Source organism: Anomalospiza imberbis, chromosome 2 (assembly GCF_031753505.1).
Source record: "Anomalospiza imberbis isolate Cuckoo-Finch-1a 21T00152 chromosome 2, ASM3175350v1, whole genome shotgun sequence".
In the NCBI taxonomy this organism is placed as follows: Eukaryota; Metazoa; Chordata; class Aves; order Passeriformes; family Viduidae; genus Anomalospiza; species Anomalospiza imberbis.
The window spans coordinates 113438661-113449726 of record NC_089682.1 but is presented as its reverse complement, the minus strand read 5'-3'; the positions used below and the strand labels follow the sequence as shown (position 1 = coordinate 113449726).

Sequence of the window (11066 nt, the reverse complement as noted above, 5' to 3'; positions counted from 1 at the left end):
TAGTTATCATTATGACTTCATGTGTTTGCGTTAATAACGGTTTTAATTATGGCTGTCATTACATTCTGCCTTGGAATGGAACGTGTGGTATTTGGGGCTGTGCCTTCAAAGGCTCAGCAGCTTGGCAGGGCACTGTGAGGCTCTTGTTCCAGCACACAGACAGCTGGATGCAGACAGAGGATTATTCCCAGCACCTCCAGTGCTGAGTAGCACTGAAGACCACAGAGAGAAGAGCTACTGAGGGCCAGAAGACAGCCTGGAGGCAACTTGCCCTCCACCTATGATTGATCAGCTAAGACCCTGTGGGAGATAGGCCATTTGCTCTTGCTGGCAGAGGAGATGCCAACCCACCCAGAGAGAGGGATTCTGAGAAGTATCTGAAAGCGGAACCTCAAGGAATGTCCCTCCTCCCACTGGCAGTCATTCCTGTGGGAAACACTGCCTGCCTCGTAAGAAGGTGGTGAGTCCCAGTGACTGTGGTACCTCAGTCCTTCTGCCCAGATCCTCTCGCCCATTTTCAGGGCTGCGAAAGGCCTTTAGGATTTGGTATATGGACAGTAGAAATCATAAGACTTGTGTTAATATGAATAGACTGACAGGTATTGCAGGTGAGACATTTTTCTGGTATGTACAACTTAACTCTGGCAGGTTGAAATGGTGTGACTTGGTTCCAAGCCTAATAAACCAATAGAACGTGTGTTTACTATGAATGGGCTCATTCATTCCAATGTCAGTGTGTGTACACACGTGTTTGTGTGTATGTGTGCATGTAGAGAGAAGAGAATCCCTCTTCTCCCTTCTCCTCATGGCTTCTATCATACAGCATGCCAACATATCCAGACTAACAACTCCTTCATAATGAATCTGAAATACAGAGTCCAAGGGAAGTTTAACAGCTTCATGGCGTGTAATTCTCTTTTGGCCATATTTTGTTTGTCAAAGGGAGCACAAGAATGAGGCCACACATAATTTAACACCTTTCCCTATTTAGACCTTGTTAGTTTAACTTTCTCTGAGATTGTTTTTTTTTAAAATGTTTGTCTGAATTTAGTGGTTGTGAAGGAAAGTGACAGCCCTAAAGACCATAGTTTTCCTTGCAGAATGGGCACGGGATGAGCTCCAGCAGAGTGCATTTCCTCATATTACCACCCAGATTTGACCTTGAATGACCTGTTGCAGGGCCCAGCAGAATTGGTTTTCCTATCTTTCCAGTCCCTCGCCTTTTTGCGAAGACTGACAGCTGGGCCATGGCAAATGTGTCAGGGCTTCTGGGAGGCTGGTCTGTGTCCAGATCAGAGCCTGACTTCTTTCACATAGGCACAGTGTTATAGTAACCTCTCAAATATTAGGGAGATTGGTGAGCAGAGCTAATGAGACAGATCTCAGGGTGAGTATTTCAACACCAGCAGCCATGGAACTGCTACCTTTCCCAAAAGCTCTATTATTACAGCTGTGCTTAGGTTTTAATACTTGCTGGGCCTTGTACAAACTCAGAGCAAGGTGCAACAATGTTGGGAGAAGAAATACTTAAAGCTACAACTCCTTCCACCAGATCTGTTTAATGAAGGAGCAGAGCCATGGGGACATAAAATAGCTTTCCCTACCATGGTTAAATATATGAAAGGACTTGGCTGTTTCAGTGTCTGGGCTAGCACAGCACATTGATCCTGTGGTGTTTTGAATGTGAATGATGAGAATCTGAACTTATGTCCAGCAAGTCGGTAATGACTCACAAAGCAAATTTATATGTTACTGCTCCCTCACATTTTAATATATTTTGGGGGGTTTTGAAAATAAGATCCCGCTCCTGAATTTACTTTAGCAAGGACTTATTAAAGACCACATAATCGGTTTTCTCAGCAAGGACTCTTCAGTCTAGGCACCGTGTCTTCAGCCCTTGTGCTGACATTACCACTGGAGCTGGTGTGGTGGCCACTACAAAGAGTTTTGTGTTCACTCCACCTGCACCTCAAGGTGAATATGCTCTAATCCAGAAGCCAGGTGGTTTCATGGGGTTGGTGGTATCCTCCAGCTTATACAAGAAGTCCTACTAAATTGCATTGTGCCACTGCAAAAAAGCTGCTAGAACCCCATCTGAAGTCAACTCATGGTGCATCAGTGTTCTTGAAATGTTATGTGCTATTTTCTTCCTGCGTAGGGAAGGAAGTGTGGAGCTGAACAGGATGATCAGACAGGTCATGGGATGGTCCACAGTAGGGTCTTCATTCCAGTTGCATTGGAACAGAATCCTTCTGCAGGAAAGCATGACCTCTATTCCTGCACATCTCTGAATTATGAGTATTAGGATTTAGTGGAACCCTTAGTTTAATGCAACATTCAGTTCTTCCCAATAACATGTGATGAAAATCTGAGTATGGATTTTGATTTAATTGCCTGGAAGCATGGCTCTCAGCACTTTTTCTTCTGGGTATCTGGTAATTAAGAGAGATCCATTGAGGATCTGTTTTGCAACACCTTGCCAAATATGGGCTCTTTTAGATCCAGAAGGTATTTTGGGTCCATATTTGTAGAAAACTGCTCTCTTGTATATAGTCTTTTTCACATAATATCAGTGTTAGCAATGGCTGGTGAAGAAACCACTATTATTATTCATTAACTCTGGTCTCTCAGAGGAGCCATATGTGCAGAGCAGAGGGAAAAGAGTACTGTTGTTTTTTAATAATGAGTCACTGCTACTGATTAAGTGTTTCTTTTTTTTTTTATTCCCTTTTTTTTTTTCTTTAAGAAAAAAAGAAATGGAAAAAAGGTGTTTTTCTGAAGCCTAAATGTCAGGAGAATTGATTTTCTCTAGGTGCCATAATGTCTTCAGAAAGTTTTAGTCCAGTGGGCCACAGTGATATCAGCCAACACTTGTTTTAAAGGATATCTGTAAAAAATTCATGGTTAGATTCCTGCATCTCAGGTCACAGGAGAGTGTGACTATTAACAAGTTCCAGCTGCTTGATGGAGTTGCACCAACCATTTGTGGATCTTTAATATTTTTTTTTTAGGAAATCTTTAACTGCCTTTTTTTTTTCCTGAAGGTATATTAAACTTTTAAATCTCTTTTTTTTTTTTTAAGTTCACATTAAATACTCCCTTCGTGTCCATGCTGAGGAAGTCTTTAATTATATCAGTCAAAAAAAAAAAAAGGAAGAAAAATAAGGGATAGTTCTGATTTTGCTCGCAGTTCTCTATGATTGTGGCATCTCCTCTAGTCATGTTTTTTTATATTTATTTTCTCTGCAAGGGGCCTGTTTTAATACTGCAGCTGATGATCTAAAAATGCGTGAGCTATGTTTTATTACACACAAGCCCCATAATATGGATGAACGGCTCTCCTGGGCCAGCTGAGCTGCACAGAGACGCTCCAGTCAAGCCTCTCGCTCTTTCCCTTCCAGGTCCCTGCTGGAGCCTCGGCAGCCTCAGTGACTGTGGTGGCAAGGTAGCACCGTTCAGGCAGTGCCTGAGTTTAAGGAGGTCCAGCTGTGGCTCCTTGCGGTCTCATCCTGCTCCTCTGGCTGGAGCCCATCCTGGCAGTTTGATGCCACCTAGGAATGGCTGTACACTCTCCTCTGAGCTTCTCTGCTCCGCATCGTGCAGCTGCCAGAGCTGGGAATCAGAACTGGCCTGTCTGCTCTGCCCCCATCACTGTTATTTCAGAGCAGAGAAATGCTGGATGAGAAAAACAAATAATAACGATGCCGTTTTTCTCTCTAAATTTAGGGGTCTAAATTTTTGGCTTGAAAATCTTTGTTTGGAAATTTGGGCCCAGATCATGAATTGAGCAAACACAGTGACTTACTGTAATAGTGTGTTTGAATTTAAATGAAGGTAGGAAAAGGGATTTCTTCATTTAAAGTTGCAGTACTCAGAAAATGAGAGTCCCCTCAAAGATGCATAGCATGAAGAAACTGCAAGAACGACCTTTTGCCAAATGATCATTAGTAGCAACAAAAATACGTAAATTCTTTCCAGCAGATCTGGTGTTTGCCATAATTTTGTTTATCCTACATCACACAAAGCCTGAATACCCTGAATATATACATATATATATAAAAACATAGCTACATCAAATTCATGCAGATGTGTACTTACTGTCTATATATATCTCCACGCACATACAAACATATATATATACACATATACCTATATACTCTGTATGGAATCATGTTCTATGGTTCATCATTCTAGGTAAAGGAGATAAATGCAGGAGAAAATAACATTTTTTTCAGTACCTATTCAGGATTTTATAGGAAATCTGGGGCATTGCCATGACAATTCCAGAAACAGTTAGTTAATATCTTTTGTATATTTATTAACACCTACTCATTTACTGCAGCAGCACTGATTCAGTCCAAATATTAAGAGCACTCATTCAGTCCAAATATACTTGGAAAACTCAGAATAACCTCCCTTCTTCTGTATAATTTTGTTTTTTTCTCAACATAAATATGAATTGATACAAATAAATAAGTTCTAAATACCATAAAGCTCTTCATGTCTACAAAGTTTGGTGTGGAATAGGAAATGCACCTGGAACTTTGTAGCTCTTATGTAAAATTAATAATAAATGGTTTTTTGCCAGCATCAATATGTTTATATTATGGTCATGGGACTCTCTCTGATGCCTAAATTATTTAAGACATTAATTTTTTATCTCTGCTCAAGCCTACTACATAAAGTTGCTGAGTTCTGTATCAAAAGTGGTGGTTCAAATCAAATTGATATTGCATTTTAATTAAAGCAGTGTTAGGACACATCTCACAGTCTTTACTGAGGCAGAATGTACTGGAGTAGTGAAAACTTTCTTTTCCTCTGCTTTCTGTGTTTCCAGACACTTTTAGGTTTTACCACTTAAGACTAAGACACAGGAGAGAAGGTGAGGGCTCACTTTCATTTCCCGCTGTCTCCAATTATGTGCTCCTCATTGGTGCTCTTAGGTTGGGTGTATTTCATGTGTGGAAAAACTCAAAAGACAAACAGATGACTGTAAATTACTGATGGGTCTTCTGCTTCTCCTTGTTCTAGTGAATACACAGACCTTACCTCCTCTTTAGGTGAGAGCATTTGTTAAAAAAAATTAAAGTAGGTATTTGTCACTAGCAGAGGAAAAGATTCAAGAGCCTAATGGAGACACTAGATATCATCTGGGAAGTTCCCAATAAGGCAGTTGTTCTGGAAAATAATGAGACCAAACAACTATTTTTTCCCAAGAAAGCCCCTGCCGTCACAAATAAGTGGCCTGGGAACTCTAAAAAAGTGCTCTTATGAGACTTTCAGCCACACCAACTTACGGCACTAACTTGAGATATTTGAGTTTGAGTGATGCTGGCTGTTAGAGTGTATTGCATATGTGTTTTTCTTATTCCGCTGGCGACTGTGGTGCAGAGGAAGAGCTGAGTAGCCTCAAGAGGGCCAGTTAACCTGAGCAGCATCTCCCCACCATGGATTTCAGGGAAGAAAGGTCTTGCCCATGTAATTGCCTGAGCTGTCACAGTTTAAGAATTGTGGTTAATCATCAGTAATTGACCATTGATAAATTAATAGCTCAAGTATCTCCCATGTCCCTTCTGTTACCATAATGAGCCTAAATTCTTCTACACTGCATCATTATCTTAAGTGTATAGATATTTAATTCTACAAAGGATAGATACTTGTTACTATATCTAAATAAAAATATATGACTACCTATGGTCAAGTGGATTAAACCTAGCTGAACACCAGTTGCCCACCAACACACTCTATTGATCCCTCATCAGCTGGGTGGGAGAAAATATGAGAAAAGGTTTCTAGGTCAAGATGAGGACAGGGAGAGATGATGATACCTGTTACCATCATGAACAAAACAGACGTGATCTAGGGAAATTAATTTATTAAGTGTCAAATCAGAGAAGGATAATGAGAAATAAAAAAAATATCTTAAAACACCTTCTTCCCAACTTTCCCTTAATTTTGGGTTCAACTTTGCATCTTGATTTCTCAACCTCCTCCTCTTAAGCACTTCAGGTGGTCAGAGAATGAGAACTATGGTCATTTCACCACACACTGTCTGTTTCTCCTTCTTCCTCAGGGGAAGTACCTCTCACACTTCCCCTGATCCAGTATGGGTTCCTTCCCATGGGAGACAGTCCTCCACAAAATTCTCTAATGTGGGACCTTCTCACAGACTGCAGTTCTTCACAAACTGCTCCAGTGTGCATATTCTCCTTGGGCTGCAGATGGATCTCTGCTCCACCATGAGCTTCCTGCAGGGGAACATCTGGCCCACCATGGTCTTCACCATGGGCTGCAAGGGAATCTCTGCCCTGCTGCCTGGAGCATCTCTTCCTGCTCTTGCTTCTCTGACCCTGGTGTGTTGCTCTCACATACTCTCTCTCCTTTTTCCAGCTGCAGTTACCCTTGAACACCTTTCCCCCTTTGTTAAATCTGTTATCCCAGAGGTGCCACCACCATCACTGATGGGCTCAGCCTTAGGCAGGTCCATGTTGGAGCTAGTTGGCATTACTCCACTGGACGTGGGAGGAGCTTCTACCAGTTTCTCACAGAAACCACCCCTATAGTACCCCTGCTACCAAAACCTGGCCACACAAACTCTACTCTATTGTTACCTTAAACAATTATGAAAATCTAGCAGAGATTAAACAAAGGTTTAGCAAAAAAATGGACAAAATGGGCAATAGCTACCTGGTCGTCAGATAATGTCTGATCCAATTAAACAAGCTAAAACAAAGGTTCAGGCAGGTGAAGACAAAATCAGATGGTGTCAGGGTTGTCCAGAGAAGTCATGGAGTCACCATCACTGGAGGTGTTTAAGAAATGACAGGATGTGGCACTTAGTGCTATGACTTAGTTGACAAGCAGTGCCAGGTCAAAGGTTAGATGCGATTATCTTGAAGTCCTTTTCCAACCTAATTGTCTCTATGATTCTATGCCCTTTTTTTTTTTGCAAGCTTGTGCATTTACCTGCAACTTATCTCACTAGAAAATACATTTTCTATGTCTGACATTATCTGATGTCTTCAGTAGTCTGCTTTCCTGTATCTGCAATGTCTTTCTCTTATGAATTCTCTTTTGTAGACATGTTTCCAGACAGATGCAATTGCTTGCTAAAGATTCTTGGATTAAATTGGAAATCCTTTAGATTCTCTGGATTTAATACACATTAGGCTTTATTTGCCACGCATCTGATGGTGAGTAGTCAATGTGTTTATCCATTCTTCATGAACATGAATTAATTCAGATGACTGTTACTCCATGAAAAACAAAAGGAACCTCAGATACAGCCCAGGCTCTGCCTTGAGACATTGCCCACAGATGTATGCCATGTAACTCATTTTACAGACTTTAATTTATGAAGTTTTTACAATACTTCTGCTTTTTTAACATAAGAACAGATTTCAATATCTAGATTAAATCTCTTGCTGTAATTAATTCCTGCTGTATTCAGCCTATTCATCATGGATGTGGAGAACAACACATCCCCTTCCACCTTGATGTACTCTTTACCAAGGAAGACTGTTCCAGCATGGCTATCTTTACAGACAGCGTGCAGGAATTTGGGGACAGGACTGAAACTCCTGTAACGCCTTAGGTAGTTGCCACTCATGGGAGCATGTTTCCCATCTTCTGTAGCTGAATGGTCTCCGTGATTCCGTATATCCAAGTCTTCAGCCTCATGGCAAGAGTCAAAGTGTGCTGGAATCAGTAGCAGGCTTAAGCCTTTACTTACTTAAGGGGCCTAAAAAAAAAAAAAAGAACCAGTACTAGTGTTGACCTCTAACAGATGGTAGCAAAATAACTGCTACAGCAAACACTGTGACATTAGAATCACATCCGGCTTGGCAGTGCTGGAAAGGACCATACAAAATCCCATATAAAACCCTGAATGTCTGTGAATGTTTATAACTTAAAAGTTAGTGCAGGCTCTGAGATTGCTCAGACTGATGGATAGCTGCCTGAACACACTGGAGGAGAAGTGCTCTTCTGCCAGTCTCATTCTCTTTCTGGTTACTAGCACAGACACCTTTCCTCCTCAGATCAGTTATTCCAGATCTCTGCTGCTATGTGAAAAACATGTTAGGAAAGGGGTTTTTCAAACTGCAGACAGTTTTTTTCCCCCGTCTCCTATGGTTGAAGCAATATTCATTTTTTTTACAGAATACCTGACCCATAATTTCTGACTTTTGTCAGGTTCCTTTACATATGAATAGCAAGGTATGAGCTTATCCTTCTTTTTCTTAAAATAGCATAGGTGTAAAATATTTGTTAATCCTCTGCAATTAGGGTATTGAGCAGGGCTTGAGTTGCTTCTCAGTGAAATCATAATCACAAATATTTCTTGTATTACATTATGCAATATGAAGGCTCTTACTAATTCCTTGTCTCTGTGGAATGGGCATGTGTTTTGGCTGTGTAATCTCAAAGTTCAAGACTAGCATTTTTCTGATTCTTGTTGTCCTGCCTCTTATAAACTGAGTATTTAAGAGTAGCATGTTTATTTATATATGTTGCTGCTAATCCAAACTGTCTGCTAAACTAATCCCTTGTTAAAATGAAATCAAGCCAGCTATTTTAGATTACAAAGTTAAAACAATAGCTCAGCCAGACACTTCACACATCTGTTTTACTTTTCCTGAATATGTATGCAGCTTTTCTTGCATTCTTTCTCAACAAAAGTGCCACCAATTAGCTATACTTTTATTTCATTTTTATTTTGTGACCTAAGTCTTGTTTTCTTGGTTCTTTTGCTGATTACTTTTGAAATGCTGCCTTTTTTACATGTTTGTTTTCCTTCTCAGTAATACATTTTAAAATGGATAAAAATTTCATGCTTATTACTTGTTAATATGTTATCATACTCTATTACCCAAATTCGGACCAGAGGTAATTCCAATGTGGGAAATGCCAAAATAATACATTCTTGGAGATGAGATCTTAGACAGATATGCAAACTCAAAGTAGGCTTTGATTTACTTACAGTCTGCAGGAAATGAAGCATTACCATCAATGTGGTACATAGAGATTTTAACTGAAGATAACTTTATTTCCAGTTTTACCTGCTGCTTTGATTTAAAGTGCTTTTCACATAATCTAATTTTTCATAAGCTTTCACATGTTTAAGGTTTGGCTTTTTTTAGGGGATTGTATAAGTTTTCATTTTGTGCAGAAACCCCCCTCTTATTTAGTGCATTTGCCAAGCACTTTAAAATTGCATCAGGTGAGGGTTGCTCCAGCCTCCTGGAGCCAAAAATGTGGAACAATGGGATTTACATCACCACTTTTTAATAAACTGTTTTTTGGACTAGTATTCTGAGAGGATGCCACTGCTTCATCCAAGGTAACTTTCAGGCCCAGTTTGACTGATATAATTTTATTTATCTACTTGTTTCATCAACCCTTTGAAAGGTGAAGAAGAGGCAGGCTGACCCCATCTCAGTCTTATGTTTAACTTTACATCAACTGCTTGGAGATCACCTGAGAAACTTTCAGGGCTCACCTCCCCGGGAAATGCGAGTGACTGTGCATCATGGAGAGGTAGGAAGAGTTATTACTTTCTTTATGCCACAGAGAAACTAAGGCACAGAGAAATTGTATAAGGTAATTTCAGATTGCTCTTCAGCACAGCTATGTAACACTTTGTACCACTCTGTGATGTAGTCAGAAAGCTGGTCCAGCTTGTCTCCCTGAGCTTGTGGGAACCACATCTCTGTTCTGAGCACAACTTTCCTCTCAGCATCCCACCTGAGGGTAAATGTCTCATGCCACAGAGCACTGTTCCCTTGTGGGTGCTCATGGCTACACATTGCCTCACATTCCTTGCAGGTCTTTTAGCCCCCGTGCCCAAACCCCCATGCTGCCTTGAATGGTGGCATGTGGTCTCCCATGTTATTAATAACACATGCAAACGGGCTTTAAATTCTGCAGGCTCTTAACCAGAACACATGGTTGCAGCCCTGGATCCAGAAATAACTCTGTAGTATTCACATAAACTACTACATGAGGTGTGAAAACACTCCTTACCTTCTCAAAAATGGGCCAGGAAAGCATGGCCAGCATATGGGCAGGGACTGCACAGCCTCTCTGTCAAAGGTCTCCATCTCCCGTGGTAGCTCCTTAGCTGCTACCCTGCAACTGCCTCTGATATGAAGTAACAATTGCTGGCTCCAGTCTTGCCAATACACTGGGGGTGGATAAGACAGGAGATTGCATTGAGCTCATTATTCTTCTCTCTAATGAAGCCCAAACCCTACAGAAATAGTTAGAGAGTGACCTTGTTAAGTCAGTGGTCTTTAAACCGGGACATTAAGACATCTTCATGTCTTCTGTTGTTTTGTGGGAGTAGGAGGCTCTGAGTTAAGTCAATGAGAGGGACAAACAACTCCACAATCAAGCTCAGCTGGTCTCTAATGATGAGTTTGATGTCTTCATGCCTCATGTGCAAGAAGCCAGCAATCCCTTCTGGCTGTTATCTCTCAGGGGCTGGCTGGAGTGACTGCCCACCATGGCAGACAAAACTGCAAAGACATAGGGTTAGATTTTTCTGCCCCCTGTATTTCAGATGCTCTTGGTTGGAGGAATGACTTCAGCAAGTCAGTGGTGTCACAATGATATCCAAATGATGCATCTCCCCTCCAGACCTGCACACACACCCTGGGTTGCAGTTCCTGCAGGCAGAAGGGCAAATTAGTCCCACACCAAGGTCATGAACTGAGCCAGTGCCACAGTAGAGGCAGATGGGATCACCCCTTCAGTGTGTTAAAGCTGAGTTTGACACTGAGGACACATGTGAAAATCAGCAGGAGTTTGCCTGTGTAATTTTTATAAATTTGCTAGTGCACAAGGAGGCTGTATAGCCTGGATCAAACTCTGCTGTCACAGCTCCAGTGACACTTCACTCTTTCAGGCCATGTGTCTCCCAGCACCTTATGTCCTTCCTCCACTGATCCTCTAAAACCTGCTTAGATCTGTTCCCCAGCAATGGGAATCACTGCCTCAGCTATCTCTCCTGACAGCTACATCTCAGCTACTCAATGCTCTCTCTGTGGGTGATGGAAACAAATAAG

At 41.2% G+C, this 11066-nt stretch overlaps 1 long non-coding RNA gene across 1 annotated transcript; it reads right to left on the bottom strand.

Moving 5' to 3' along the window:
* Positions 1–6541: 6541 nt before the first annotated feature.
* LOC137469666 (uncharacterized) lies at positions 6542–10676 on the bottom strand. The gene is made up of 3 exons (XR_010996632.1): positions 10274–10676; positions 10024–10183; positions 6542–8063 (listed from the first exon to the last, which is right to left on the bottom strand). It is a non-coding gene; the product is annotated as an uncharacterized lncRNA (long non-coding RNA).
* Positions 10677–11066: the final 390 nt, after the last annotated feature.